Source organism: Neophocaena asiaeorientalis, unplaced genomic scaffold, assembly GCF_003031525.2.
Source record: "Neophocaena asiaeorientalis asiaeorientalis breed wild unplaced genomic scaffold, Neophocaena_asiaeorientalis_V1.1 scaffold80, whole genome shotgun sequence".
In the NCBI taxonomy this organism is placed as follows: domain Eukaryota; kingdom Metazoa; phylum Chordata; class Mammalia; order Artiodactyla; family Phocoenidae; genus Neophocaena; species Neophocaena asiaeorientalis.
In genome coordinates, this window is record NW_020175547.1 from 145,732 (window position 1) to 153,853 (window position 8,122).

At 42.2% G+C, this 8,122-nt stretch overlaps 1 pseudogene; it reads right to left on the minus strand.

Moving 5' to 3' along the window:
- Positions 1–1,180: 1,180 nt before the first annotated feature.
- LOC112390448 (porphobilinogen deaminase pseudogene) lies at positions 1,181–2,230 on the minus strand (annotated as a pseudogene).
- Positions 2,231–8,122: the final 5,892 nt, after the last annotated feature.

The window sequence follows — 8,122 nt, forward strand, 5'->3', positions numbered from 1 at the left end:
TAAAAATGATCCAAAGATGTACATTTTTGTTTAGTAGTATATATCAGTGTTACTTTAATGATTCTTAGCAAAAAGATAAATATAATTTTACCCACTCTTGTATATGGTACATTTATTTGCTATCTTCTTTCAATTCAAAATTGAAAGAGAAAATTCATCTTCAAGTGATTTCGTCCAAAGTTTCTTGTCATCAACATAAAGATAAAAATTATTTTACCTATTCAAACTTTTGTCAAGATTTAACACTCTTTGAATTTCTTCTACCAATTTATTTTCTTTCTTTACTGCAGAAGAGTCTTTCTGAATACTCAAAAGGGAAATTCATACCCCAGGTTACATATATTCTCATATTTCATTAGACATTATTGAGGAAGGAAAGATGTAGGGAGCTTACTGGTCAGAGAAGATGAAAGACATGAATTTCCCTTTATGATGAAAGCTAAAAGGATGACTTGGGTACAGAGGAGCTGGCAGTGGCTTCCTGCTCTTCAAGCACAGCACAGGGCTCTGAGGAACCCGGGAACGGGAGTGGACAGACCTGCCGGTACTTCCTGTAGCATGTTGGGCAATCACCTAGCAGCCCTGACTCTCCCTTTTCTCACTTCAAAAGTAAGACAGTACTTAACTCATTAAGTAATTATGAGAATTAAACTAAATGATTTAATATAACTAGAACATTTAGTAGAGATCATCGTCATTTTTGATAAAAGGTATATATTATCAATTTTAAGCTTCTAGGCCCTTCCCTAAGGAGAAATTATTCTCTGCTTAGGTTGTTTGTGATTGTCCTGTTAGAAAAGCAGCTGGATGTTATTTATAGGAAAAAAGCCTTTCTGATGCACAATTTGGTTAGTTGGTCACAAAAATTTAAGAATTATGAAAATATTTAGAGTTTATAAGATTCAGTGCCTTCAAAGAAAGTAGACTTTTTTTTTTCACCTTCAGATCTGGTTTATTAGTAGAGTTGGTTACATTCAAAGGCTGTGGCTTGTTAGATATTTTTCTCTAGAGACTAAGCCCCCACCTACTGAGGAGACAAGCCATCACCAAGGACCCAAGGTGAGACAAGTCTCTGGAAGTCTCTGCCCCTGCAGTTCAATCCCCTGGGTAATCACCCCCCAGGTAGCAATGGGAATGGGGCACTGAGGGTTGGGATGTAGGCACTGGGCACCAGCAACCCAGGCACCTGTGCCTCACAGACCAGTTAGTGGGCATCATTGAGCTGCCGTGCAACATCCAAGATGTTCTTGGCTCCTTTGTTCAGCAACAAGGTGGCCAGGCTGATGCCCAGGCTCTCAGCAGCCAGCTGGGCTTGTTGTGGAATGTTCCGGGCAGTGATGCCCACCAGCTGTGGATCATCCTCAAGGCCATCTTCATGCTGGGCAGGGACATGGATGGTGGCCTGCATGGTCTCTTGCATGTTACCTGTGCCATTCAGACTCCAGACTCCTCCAGTCAGGTAGAGTTGCCCATCCTTCATAGCTGTATGCTTTGCCACTGGCACACTGCAGCCTCCTTCCAGGTGCCTCAGGAAGGCCTGTTCAGCAATGCAGTGAAGCAGAGTCTCAGGATCATGCAACACACCCACCAGATCCAAGATGTCCTGGTCCTTGGCTTGAACTTCCACTCCTAGAACCCCCAACCTGCACTCCTCAGGGTGCAGGATCTATCCCACCTGGCTCTGCCAGCCCATGCACTGCAGGACAGCTGCAGCCAGGATGATGGCACTGAACTCCTGCAGCTCATCCAACTTCCAAGGCCATGTGTTGAGGTTTCCCCGAATACTCTTGAACTCCAGATGTGGGAACTTTCTCTGCAGCTGGGGCTGCTCTCTGCAGGGAGCTAGTTCCCACCACGCTCTTCCCTGGCAAGGTTTCTAGGGTCTGCCCAACAAAATTTGGGTGAAAGACAACAGCATCAGAGGGGCTGTCCTGCTTGCAAATGGCTCCAATGGTGCAGCCAGGAGGAAGCACCGTGGGCAGGTCCTTCAGGGAGTGAACGACCAGGTCCACTTCATTCCTCTCCAGTGCGTGTTCCAGCTCCTTGGTAACTCTCCAAGCTTAGAGAGAGCTGTATCAAGAATCTTGTCCCCTGTGGTGGACACAGCAATGATTTCAAACTGCAGGCATGGGTATAAGGCTTTCAGCATTGCCACCACACTGTCCATCTGTATGCGGGCCAGCTGGCTCTTGCGGGTACCCACGCGAATCACTCTCATATTTGGACTGTTTTCTTCCTGCAGATAAAGTCCCGAGGTCACAGTCCCCACTGCTCTTAGTGTTCCTCAACACCTTATCCAAGAACCAGAATCACTGGCTTGGAAGAAAGGAACCTCAGCCCCTGGCCTGTGGCCAGCTGAGCCTCAGAGTGAGAAAGCAAGTAGATTTTAAAAAGTGTCCCTCTGGGACTTCCCTGGTGGTCCATTGGTTAAGACTCTGCACTTCCACTAAAGGTGGCACAGGTTCAATCCCTGATCTGGGAACTAAGATCCTACGTGCCTCGTTTCACAGCCAAAAACAAACAAACAAACAAACAAACAAACAAACAAACAAATAAATAAATAAATAAAATAAAATAAAAAGTGTCCCTCAAGGCTTTCCATCTTCTCCAACACAAGGAATTGCTGCACATATTCTGATGACTGTCTCAGGCAGAAAGAGTCAACTAACAGAAGATGTCATAGAAACACATCATACTCTTGTACGGCACATGTATGTAATGTTGTCATTGTAAAAATTTAGCTTTTACTGATGTAATACTTGCTTCTATTTATCCCTCCTTTTAGTGGCATCATGTCTTATTCACTTTTGTACACTAACACTATGTCTGGTATTTAGTAGGTCATCAATATCGATATGATATTCTTGCTGAAAAAAATAAATGCACAAATAAGTAAGTAAAAGGGTACAGAGATGACCACTATCCTTTACGGACACACTTGGACATGTTTCCTGTAACAGCAACTAAACTATTTTCCTCCATGACTTAGTGACTAAAACCACCAGCTTTCCCCTCCACTGCTGCCGGGAAGAACTGTTTGTTACTTACTCATACCCTAACCCCTTTTCTCACTGCACGATAACCCACCAACCTGCTGAGAGGGCTAGCAATTATAAAACAGCAATCAATCTTTTAGTACAGTGATGGTTTTCAACTGTATTTTGAGGGATATGAGCTTTTGAGGTTGCTCAGAGGCCAAGTTGATCCAGAATACAATGCAGGGAGATAAAGGGAAAGGGGCTGAGGAGAAGTCCCAGCTCATGACAGCTTCACCTCATCTCCTCTGCTTTCATCTTTTTGTATACATTGAGGCTACATGCAAGATTCTGCTTGAGGTACAGGATGCATTACTTAAAAAGTCTGAAGCCTGAGTTCATGATTATACAAAGTATTAAATAGAAAGATTTACCTTCTGGAGTCAATGCAAGAAGACAAGCCTGAGTTGTCCTAACACCCAGGCTAACTTCTGAGTCACCAAAGCAAAACATATTAAAAGGTAGTGCTGAGAGATAATCCTGGCATATCTGGATGTCTTCTGAGCAAAAAGCATTGATAGTTTTGTTCAAGGAGATTTGCAGATCTTCTCCAGGCAGGGAGAAGGTTTGTTTATTCTCCAGGATAATGAAGCTAGTTTCCTTCTATCCTTGGAGATAGTCCAGGATGATAAAAATAATACCTCTCTCTGAGTCAGAAGATAGATTTGTTTCCTGATCAGAATAATAAAGATATTGTCCTCTCTCTGTAGGGGTGGATGGACAGGTTTACTAACAGCTCCTTTAATAGATTGGGTTTTTTTTCTAAGTGTGAGCTTCCTTGCTATGACACAACTGTCATAACTGTGCGTGCAGTGTCTACCTGGCCTGGACACTGGGCATGAAACTTGGGGGGAAAGAGAAACGAATGTGAAGATGAAGCTCATGCCGTCTGCTCTGCCAAGTGTCACAAACTGTACAGATTCAGGTGGGCTCATCGTCTCCTTACTGGCTGCATACACAGGAGTCCAGCAAGCTGACCCAGCAGGACTTACTTGGCTGCTTGACAGGTGGGACCTTCACTGACCAGAGTACCTTACCTGCAAGGTCCATTCCCACTCTTACCTATGCTGGGAGAGCCCTTAGTCATGTGATAGACTTTAGTAAGGATTCATTCACGCCTTTGAGTTAACTATGTACAACTATGTTCAAAACAAAATTATTATTATTGTTAATATTTCTCTTCCTGCTATCTTAAGGAGCAGTTTTAAAAAAAAAATCTATCCACCAAAGTAAATATTTTGTATATGAGACCCTCATCAGCTTTTAAAAACAATGTTCAACTTTTATTGAATATAAGAATCACCTAGAGAGCCTGTTACCAAAGCAGATGACTGGGTCCCATCCCCAGGGAATCACATTTAGTGGGTCTGGGGGAGCAATGCTGCCTGCTAATAAGACCCCAGGTGATTCTGATTTCGCTGGGAAGGGTCACAGTTTAAGAAACAAGATTTTTAAAGACAAGAATGTCTTTTTTGGTGAAAAAGAAAAAGTGGATGAAACTCACAATTTCCTTCAAATCCTGAAGGTTTGATTGGGGATGCTGTTAGGGGAAAAGAGGGTGTCTACGTTCTGATACATTAACTCAGCAATTTACCCCTACTTCAGTTCTAAAATACTGAAACCACCTCAGGACTTCCTTTGTAAGGACATATATATACATATACATATACATATACATATATATATATATATGTACACCATATCTTCGTTATCCATTCACCTGACTCATACTGCCTGCCACACAACAGGACAATACATTAAGAGACGAGGTATTGGGACAGGGAATAGTGACTTTATTTGGAAAGCCAGCAGACCGAGAAGAGGGTGGACTTGTGTCCTAAAGAACCATTTCCCCGAGTTAGAATTCAGGCTTCTTTTATATTAAAAGGGGAGGAGGTGGGATGGTTGTCACAAACTTGGTGTTGGAATCCTTTGCTCTTACATCTGTCCACATAGGTCTGGTCACAATGTTCCTGTAAACCTCCAACAGGACAAATACTATTCTCTGTTCTGCAACTTTTAATCTCTGTATGAATGGAAAAGTGGTATACTTTTAAAGATCAGAGCCTTGAGAATAGGCTATCCTGTATATTTCACACTATAGACAACATTCTTTTGCAAAAGATCCAGAGCCAGCATGACTAAGCACAGGCAACAGAGCACAAAGGTTAGAGCTAAAGGAATAGATCCAGTATGGAGTCATGTTTGGTCTTTATTACAGTATTACTGACACAACTGGTCCAGAAGTTATTCACCTTGGGGCCAAGTCATTCTTCAATACAATGTCTTGGAAAGTAAATCGTCTTTTAGTATGTGCCTTGGTATAGAATGCAGGTTTGCAGTGCCAATGTGAAGCTAGACCAAGCCTGTCCACTTGCCAAAAGATTGAAAGCACTCCTGTAAACCTCTCTATTTACATGCCCTCAATTACTTTCACATCTGGGCAACCTTCTGGAATTTTCTGTGTGAGCTGATGCTTATTATTTTAGGGTGATCTTATGGTACATAAATTAATTTTAACATCCTTTTGGCTAACCTTGAAACCTAGTCTGTTGTGTGTTATGGGCTGAATTGTGTGCCAATCCCCCTGCCAAATTCATATTTAAAATTTTGAAGCCCTACCTCTAGTACCTCAGAATGTGACTGCATTTGGAGATAAAGTCTTTAAAGAGGTAATTAAGTTAAAATGAGGTCATTAGGGTAGACCCTCATCCAGTATGACTGGTGTCCTTATAAGAAGAGGAAATTTGGACACAGATAGATCAGAAGAGCATGTGAGGACAGGGAGAAGACGAGCGTATACACCCCCAGGAGAGAGGCCTCAGGGGAAACCAACCCTGCTGACACCCTGATCTCTGTGTCTAGGGGCTAGGAATGGGAGTAGTTTAAAGGACGGTCAGAAGGGCATCTCTGAGGAGGTAACCTTTATGAAGAGTCTGCGTGAAGTGAGGGATGCAGACGTGTGCCACCCAGGTCCCCCGTCAAGGAAGGACTTTCTGCCCCAGGTGCTGGAGAGCTGTCAAAAGACAACCTTCAGCCTCGGAATGTTCAGGGGAACCTCTGGTGCCAGGAGTCTCTCTCAAGGTCGTGTCCTTCCTGAAGGTGGCCCATGTCCAATGACTCATCAAGGTGGGGATAAAAAAGCCCAAACAGGACCTACCTGGTGGGAGATTTATGTTTTGGAGTCTCCCTCCTAGGGCTAGCTGAGGCTGCTAACCCTACCTCCCTTCCTTTCCCTTCTTTTCACAGCTGATTCTAAGAATACCCCCAATAAATATTCATATCTAATGGTCAGAAGCCTGTTTCAGAGTGGGCTTCCTAGGGAACCCAACCTGTGACAGGGAGGGAGCCCTGTGCACATCAAAGATGAGCATTTCCTTGCAGAAGAAACAGTAAGTACAAAGGCCATCAAACCTCTACCCATATGGTAATGACATGACTATACAAAGGAGGGACAGAGCAAAGTTGCTTGGCTTTGTATGGCCATCCCAAGGGGACCAGCTAAGGATGGTACAGAGCTGGCTAAGGAAGGTATTAGATAGGGACTTCCTAATGGGGGTAATCAGAAACTCCCTAGAGAGGAAGAAGTCAAAAAAGGAGACACACATGGAGGTGGTTTTGATTTTGAATAAAAGTGTAAATCCAACAGGCTTCTTTGATACTTCTAAGACTCTGAGGCCTATGCATTCTCCCACTGATGTATTGTTAGAGTGCTCCCCAATCTCAAGGATGTGCTTGACCAGTTTTCAAGTCTAGATCCCATATCTCCTCTCCAACTCTCTACAAGCTGCCACCTCCTCCTCCTCCTCCTCCTCCTTTCTTTGACTGCAATCTTCTCACATATTTTCATTTTCACATTCAAGGCTCCCAGAAGGGAAGGAAATAGCTTTGTCCAGCCTAGGACACTAATTGATCTATTAGGACTTCAAAAATGCTATTAGTTATAAAGAAATTATGGAAGTTAATCACGGAAAACAAGCAATATCCCCTCAACCTCAACTCCCTAAATAACAAAATAAAGCACAATGCCTTGAAACAAGCTCAAAGAGAAGATGGTTATAGAACCCAACTTTCTTCACAAAGGGAAATAATTTCAAAATTAAGTCTTCATTTTATTTACATAGGAAATAGGGGAGAAGGTGTGCATGAAAATTAGACACGGCTTGAATTTTATGACTAAACACAATCCCATGGTGCATGTTCTGATTTTCAAACCATTATTACTATTCTTTCTACTTATGTCTGTACTAGGGCGTCTGGTTCATAAATTAATAAACACCTTAATTGTTTACTCAAGATTGTGTTGGATTTTTGCAATTCCCTTTGAGGGAATAAGTTTAAATTCTTGAATCTTTACAGATTCAGGATGAACTATGATCATCTGTGTGACTAGAATGAACCATACGTGGGGGTGGTGAGGCAGCCATTTCAGCTCAGGATTATTTTTGGCTCTTTGTTCCTCAGAACAATTCTTTCCTGCTTACCTCTCACAACCCCACAAGGATGGTGTAACATAACCTATTTAGGATTGATGATGGAAGTTTAGGATTTCTTCAGAATAAGAACAGGTTCTAGGGCCCTAGGAGTATTAGGAAAAACAAGAGTTGAACTTTGTTATCAGAACATTTTCATCACCTCCAAAAGAAATCTGTACCCATTAAGGCATTCGCCATTGCCCCTCCCCTAGTCCCTGACAACCACTAATCTACTTTCTATCACTATGGATTTGCTTATTACCTAATACATATTTTAAATCCCTTTTAGCTTAATACTTTACTAACCTTTTAAAATCCTCCCTCTTTGCTATAAATAGCCTTTTTAGTTTAATTTAAATGGCTGTCTACTAAGTTGAAAGACTTCTAATTTAGGGAGGTTCAGTGAAGAACCATGCATTTGATTCCATAATTCTTACACTGGAATATATACAAAGATTCATGCTTAGTTTTTCCTCTTTTATTTTGATTTTTCCCTCAATATAAATCCAATTCAAGGATACAGAATACTAAAGAAAGGGAAAAGGAATGTAAGAAGAATGTAGAGCAGAAGGAGGAAGAGAAGCAGTAGGAGAAGAAGAAGGAGGGGGAGGG